This window comes from Triticum aestivum, chromosome 3D, assembly GCF_018294505.1.
Source record: "Triticum aestivum cultivar Chinese Spring chromosome 3D, IWGSC CS RefSeq v2.1, whole genome shotgun sequence".
In the NCBI taxonomy this organism is placed as follows: domain Eukaryota; kingdom Viridiplantae; phylum Streptophyta; class Magnoliopsida; order Poales; family Poaceae; genus Triticum; species Triticum aestivum.
In genome coordinates, this window is record NC_057802.1 from 113,949,681 (window position 1) to 113,957,152 (window position 7,472).

Below are 7,472 nucleotides of genomic sequence, written 5' to 3' on the forward strand. Positions count from 1 at the left end.
TTTTAGAGATCAACTAACATTTGGATAGATCCTCTTAGAGTATCTTCAGCTGGGCGCATCAAACCCCCTTCAACGCCCATGCGGATGGCCCAGTCACTGATCTTTCACAAAAGATCGATCCAAACGGGTGTCTCAAACCGTCCTCAAACACCCGGGTTGACCGACACCCATCATATCCAACAAAAATATGGAGCGGATATGGGTGGCCTGGGCGTGACTGGACATGTCTCTCATGTCGGACCCGGTCACGCTAGCCCACCCGACCCCAATGTACTCGTCCCCATTTGCTGCCCAGACCAAACCCTAGCCACTCCAGTTCACTCCACTTTGTCACCAAACTCTTGCCTGGCGATCTCCTACCTTCTCCGGCATTGAGGGCATCGGATCGGAGTCCTACACCTCCAGATCCAATGATCCGGAGCTCATCCCACGCGGTCCCGAGGAGGAGATGACTGTTGTGACGCCCCCGATTCAATCGTGCACTAATCATGCACGCAAACGTGTACGATCAAGATCAGGGACTCACGGGAAGATAACACAACACAACTCTAAAAACATAAATAAGTCATACAAGCATCATAATACAAGCCAGGGGCCTCGAGGGCTTGAATACAAGTGCTCGATCATAGACGAGTCAACGGAAGCAACAATATCTGAGTACAGACATAAGTTAATCAAGTTGCCATAAGATGGCTAGCACAAACTGGGATACAGATCGAAAGAGGCGCTGGCCTCCTGCCCGGGATCCTCCTAAACTACTCATGGTCATCGTCAGCAGCCTGGACGTAGTAGTAGGCACCTCCGGTGTAGTAGGAGTCGTCATCGATGGTGGCGTCTAGCTCCTGGACTCCAGCATCTGGTTGCGACAACCAGGAAGAAAGGAAAAGGGGGAGCAAAGCAACCGTGAGTACTCATCCAAAGTACTCGCAAGCAAGGATCTACACTACATATGCATGGGTATATGTGTAAAGGGGCCATATCGGTGGACTGAACTGCAGAATGCCAGAATAAGAGGGGGATAGCTAGTCCTGTCGAAGACTATGCTTCTGGCAGCCTCCATCTTGCAGCATGTAGAAGAGAGTAGATGGTAAGTTCACCAAGTATCATCGCATAGCATAATCCTACCCGGTTATCCTCTCCTCGTCGCCCTGTTAGAGAAAGATCACCGGGTTGTATCTGGCACTTGAAGGGGTGTGTTTTATTAAGTATCCGGTTCTAGTTGTCATAAGGTCAAGGTACAACTCCGGGTCGTCCTTCTACCGAGGGACACGGCTATTCGAATAGATAAACTTCCCTGCAGGGGTGCACCACGTAACCCAACACGCTCGATCCCTCTGGCCAGACACACTTTCCTGGGTCATGCCCGGCCTCGGAAGATCAACACATCGCAGCCCCACCTAGGCACAACAGAGAGGTCAGCACGCCGGTCTAAATCCTATGCACGCAGGGGTCTAGGCCCATCGCCCATTGCACACCTGCACGTTGCATAGGCGGCCGGAGAGCAGACCTAGAAACCTACATTTCAAAGGAAGTTGCGTTACGCGGTCCAACCCGGCGCGCGCCGCTCAATCACTGACGTCACGAAGGCTTCGGCTGATACCACGATGTCGAGTGCCCATAACTGTTCCCGCGTAGTTGGTTAGTGCGTATAGGCCAGTGGCCAGACTCAGATCAAATACCAAGATCTCGTTAAGCGTGTTAATTTTGAAATAACCGCGGACGCCGACCAGGGCCAGGCCCACCTCTCACCTAGGTAGTCTCAACCTGCCCTGTTGCTCCGCCACAAAGATCCACCCAGTGGGCCATCGGGACAAAGGTCCTTTCAGCCCCCAATCCGTGAATCACTCACGGGTACTCTACGAGCCGACCCAACTTTAGTCACCACAAGTATCATATATTATGTATATAAGTATATACCCGTGATCAACTCCCGAGTGATCACGGCCCAATAGTATAGCATGGCAGACGGACAAGAATGTAGGGCCTCTGATGGAATACTAGCATCCTATACTAAGCATTTAGGATTGCAGGTAAAGGTAACAACAGTAGTAGCAAAGACAGGCTATGCAGCAGAATAGGATGAACCGAAACCAGTAACATGCTACACTACTCTAATGCAAGCAGAGAGAGAAGGAATAGGCGATATCTGGTGATTAAGGGGGCGGGCTTGCCTGGAAGCTCAGCCGAGAAGGAGGGGTCGTTAACCCCGTAGTCGTACTGGGTAGCAGCATCGTCGGTCTTGGTGTCTAGTGAGAGAAGAGGGGGAAGAAAGAATAAATATAAAGCCAACATATGCATGATGATGCGTGACATGACAATGAACGGTGCTAGGTGTGCCCTAACGCGGTAGTAGGTGATACCGGTGAAGGGGGGAAACATCCGAGAAAGTCGGTGTTGCGTTTTCAGACACATGAACCGGAGGGGGAAAGTTGCGTGTTTGCTATGCTAGGGATGTGTGGCGGATGACCGGGCTGCGTATCCAGATTCGTCTCGTTGTTCTGAGCAACTTTCATGTACAAAGTATTTTCATCCGAGCTACAGATTATTTTATATCATTTATTAAAGTTTTAATCATTTTATGAATTTATTTATCTATTTAATTCTAACATTATCCAGAATAGTGTCTGTTGATGCCATCATGATGCAATATTGAGGTTATTAGTCAACAGTGCGGTTGACTGGGTCAAATCTGACCTGTGGGTCTAGTGGGACCCACGTGTCATTGACTGGGGCCTGCCCAGTCAGCATAGTTGACTGGGGCCTGCCAAGTCAGCATAGTTGACTGGGTCAACTAGGCCCAGGGGGCAGGGGTCAGTGGTTGAGCAGTGCGACCCGCGGTGCCACGTCGGTGCTGAGTCAGCTCGGCCACCGGAGTGCGCCGGCGAGCCCACACGCGGTGGCGAGCTCCGGCGAACTCGGAAATAGGCCACGGTGGACCAAATCGGGCGCGGCCTAGCTCTCTAGAACGGCCTCTTCGCGCCGCGTCCGATGAAGAAGAGCACGACGGCGGGGGTGGCGGAAATGGTCGTCGGCGATGATGTCGGGCGGCGACGGTTGCGGGCTTGCGACGGGACGGAGCTGCAGTGCGCGCGTGATTAAACGGGGAGGCTAGGCGAGGCCTAAGCGATGTGGCGAAGCAGATGGGCAGCAGCACGGGGCCGTTGGTCGCCGGAACGAGGCCAGCGACGTGCTACGCGGACGCCGGGGCTCGGGCGAGTTTGAAGGCGGGGCTGCGGGGCACGGTTTGTCGCGGGGCTAGGTGTGTCCGAACGCACACGACAGCGCGCGTCGAGTGGCGGTGGTCGCAGGCACAGGGGGAGCCGGGGTTGAGCGGTGCGTCGACGGGCAGCGGCAGCCGGAATCGGAGCTCGACAGGGACGGAGCTAGGAGCAGCGAGAGGATGCATTGGAGAGAGCATCGGTGTCGCGGTGGTGCAGGGAGCATGATTCCGCGGTCGGACGCGAGCCACGCGTGCGGTGACCGCGACGGTGAAGCCGTAACTCTGCAATGGTGGTGCGTCGCGCATGACTAGTTACGGCGTGGAAACGAAGCAAGGACGGGGGAAAGAAGGGGGGTCGAGCTCACCAAGCGGCACACACGGAGGCCGGTGAATGGTTTAGGAGCTGCAGAGACGTCGTCGGAGCCGGGGATGAGCGGCGGCGACCGGAGATGTGGACGAAGGTAAACCGGTGCAGCAGCGCCTCCGAGCTCCAGCTGCGGCCACCGGTTGACGAGGAAGACGATGGCAGAGACGACGGACACGTTGGCGAGGCGAGGTGATGGCTGTGGCCGCACGTTTTACGGCGGCGAGTCCATGGCGGCGCTCGGATGCGGTGGGGAAGGAGGAAGCGGCGAGGTGGATCTGAGGGGAGGGGAGGCGCAGGGACCGAGAGGGAGAGCATGGGTGAGTGGGAGAAAGAACCGAGGAGGCGGGGGCGTGGCGGCCTTATCCCCTCCCTGCGTCGGTGCCGACGAGGTGGTCGGGCGGGAACGCGCCCTTGTTCCGACCCTGGTCGGGGGAACAGGGAAGGGGGACGGTAGGGGGGCCGGGCTAGCTGGGCCGGTTGAACTGGTCGGCTTGGCTGTTGGCTAGCTGGGCCAGTTGGCCCAGGGGGTTAGGGGGGTTCCTTTTTTTCTTTAGTTTTGTTAGGTTTTGTTTTTATTCTTTTTCTTTTATTTATTTCCTTTTCTGTTTTAATTCAATTTAAAATATTTATGCATTCTGTAAAAGTGTGTTTCCTTCACCTTAAATACCTAAGCATTAATTGGCACACTCCGAGCATTTTAGTTTTAAAGTTTGGAAATTTTGGTTGTTTGACATATTTTGAATTTTGACTTCTAAACGGGTTTTGAACTAACTAGAGATTAGCAATAGTAACGGAGGTGACATGGCATCATTAGCAGAGTTTCACTGTAGCTTAATTATCCGGGCGTTACAAATCTCCTCCACTACAAGAAATCTCGTCCCGAGATTTAGGAGGTAGAAGGAAACAATGCGGGGTATTCATCACGGAGGCGATCCTCGCGTTCCCAAGTGGCTTCGTCTTCAGAGTGATGCGACCACTGGACCTTGAGGAACTTGATCGCCTTCTGACGTGTGCGGCGTTCAGCTTGGTCGAGAATGCGGACCGGATGTTATTTATAGGAGAGGTCCTGTTGTAATTCGAGCACTTCATGATCCACTGCTCGGATTGGGTCCTTGAAGCAGCGGCGGAGTTGTGACACGTGGAACACATCGTGAACCTGAGAAAGGTTCGACGAAAGCTCCAGTTGGTATGCCACTTTTCCACGCCTTTCGAGAATAGTGAATGGACCAATGTAGCGAGGAGCGAGCTTGCCCTTGATCTCGAAGCGGTGAGTACCCTTCATTGGTGTGACTCGGAGATAAGCCTTTTCGCCAGGTTGATAGACCATGTCTTTATGATGGCGGTCATACTGACTCTTCTGACGCAACTGAGCAGTCTTGAGATTCTCACGAATGATGCGGACTTGTTCTTCGGCATGTTGGATAATATCCGGACCGAAGAGTGGATGTTCCCCAGTTTCTGACCAGTTCAAAGGGGTTCGGCACTTTCGTCCATATAGCACTTCGAAGGGGGCCATCTTGAGACTAGCTTGATAGCTATTGTTATAAGAGAACTCAGCATACGGGAGAGATTCCTCCCATTTCTTGCCAAAGGAAATAACACAAGCTCGAAGCATGTCTTCGAGGATTTGGTTGACGCGTTCAACTTGTCCTTGCGACTGAGGATGACATGCAGTACTGAACGCCAGATGAGTTCCCATAGCTTCTTGGAAACTTGCCCAGAATCTTGAAGTGAACAAGCTGCCACGGTCTGAACTGATAACCAGTGGAATACCGTGAAGTGAAACAATTCTGGACATGTACAGAGTTGCAAGCTGACTAGCAGTGATCGTTTCTTTGACCGCCAGAAAATGTGCAACTTTAGAAAGCCGGTCAATGACGACAAGAGTAGCATCATTACCCTTCTGCGATTTGGGAAATCCAGTGACGAAATCCATTTCAACATGGTCCCATTTCCATTCAGGAATAGAGATAGTTTGCAGAGTTCCAGCAGGCCTTTGATGTTCTGTTTTGATACGACGGCAAACGTCACACTCAGCAACATAACGAGCAATGTCTTGCTTCATATTAGACCACCAGAATCTCTGACGAATGTCTTGGTACATCCTTGTACTACCGGGACGAATAGACAAAGGCGTATCATGAGCTTCTTTCATAACCTCATGTGTCATATCCAGGTTTTCCTCCTTACAAGGCACCACTAGGCGGCCTTTGAAGTACAAAGTGCCATCATCAGCAATAGTGAAGAATGAGGGCTTTCCTTCTGTGAGGTAGCATTTAATCTTCTCAACTTGAGAGTCATATCCCTGAATTCTCTTGATGGAGTCCAAGAGATCTGGTTCGACAGCCAGGGTATTGAGGGAACCTTGGGCAACAATGATGTCTACTACGCAACCTTCTTCTTGTAGACATTGTTGGGCCTCCAAGTGCAGAGGTTTGTAGGATAGTAGCAAATTTCCCTCAAGTGGATGACCTAAGGTTTATCAATCCGTGGGAGGTGTAGGATGAAGATGGTCTCTCTCAAGCAACCCTGCAACCTAATAACAAAGAGTCTCTTGTGTCCCCAACACACCCGATACAATGGTAAATTGTATAGGTGCACTAGTTCGGCGAAGAGATGGTGATACAAGTGCAATATGGATGGTAGATATGGGTTTTTGTAATCTGAAAATATAAAAACAGCAAGGTAACTAATGATAAAAGTGAGCGTAAACGGTATTGCAATGCTAGGAAACAAGGCCTAGGGTTCATACTTTCACTAGTGCAAGTTCTCTCAACAATAATAACATAATTAGATCATATAACTATCCCTCAACATGCAACAAAGAGTCACTCCAAAGTAACTAATAGCGGTGAACAAACGAAGAGATTATTGTAGGGTACGAAACCACCTCAAAGTTACTCTTTTGGATCGATCTATTCAAGAGTCCGTAGTAAAATAACACGAAGCTATTCTTTCCGTTCGATCTATCATAGAGTTCGTACTAGAATAACACCTTAAGACACAAATCAACCAAAACCCTAATGTCACCTAGATACTCCAATGTCACCTCAAGTATCCGTGGGTATGATTATACAATATGCATCAAACAATCTCAGATTCATCTATTCAACCAACACAAAGAACTTCAAAGAGTGCCCCAAAGTTTCTACCGGAGAGTCAAGACGAAAACGTGTGCCAACCCCTATGCATAAGTTCACAAACGGAACCCGCAAGTTGATCACCAAAACATACATCAAGTGCATCACGTGAATATCCCATTGTCACCACAGATAAGCACATGCAAGACATACATCAAGTGTTCTCAAATCCTTAAAGACTCAATCCGATAAGATAACTTCAGAGAGAAAACTCAATCCATTACAAGAGAGTAGAGGGGGAGAAACATCATAAGATCCAACTATAATAGCAAAGCTCGCGGTACATCAAGATCGTGCCAAATCAAGAACACGAGAGAGAGAGATCAAACACATAGCTACTGGTACATACCCTCAGCCCCGAGGGTGAACTACTCCCTCCTCGTCATGGAGAGCGCCGGGATGATGAACATGGCCACCGGTGATGGATCCCCCCTCCTGCAGGGTGCCGGAACAGGGTCCCGATTGGATTTTGGTGGCTACAGAGGCTTGCGGCGGCGGAACTCCTCATCTATTCTGCCCCCGATGGTTTTAGGGTATATGGGTATATAGGCGAAAGAAGTCGGTCAGGGGAGCCACGAGGGGCCCACGAGGGTGGAGGGCGTGCCCCCCTGCCTCGTGCCTTCCTCATTGCTTCCCTTACGTGCACCCCAAGTCCCCTGGATTGCTTCCATTCCAAAAATAACTCTCCCGAAGGTTTCATTCCGTTTGAACTCCGTTTGATATTCCTTTTCTGCGAAACACTGAA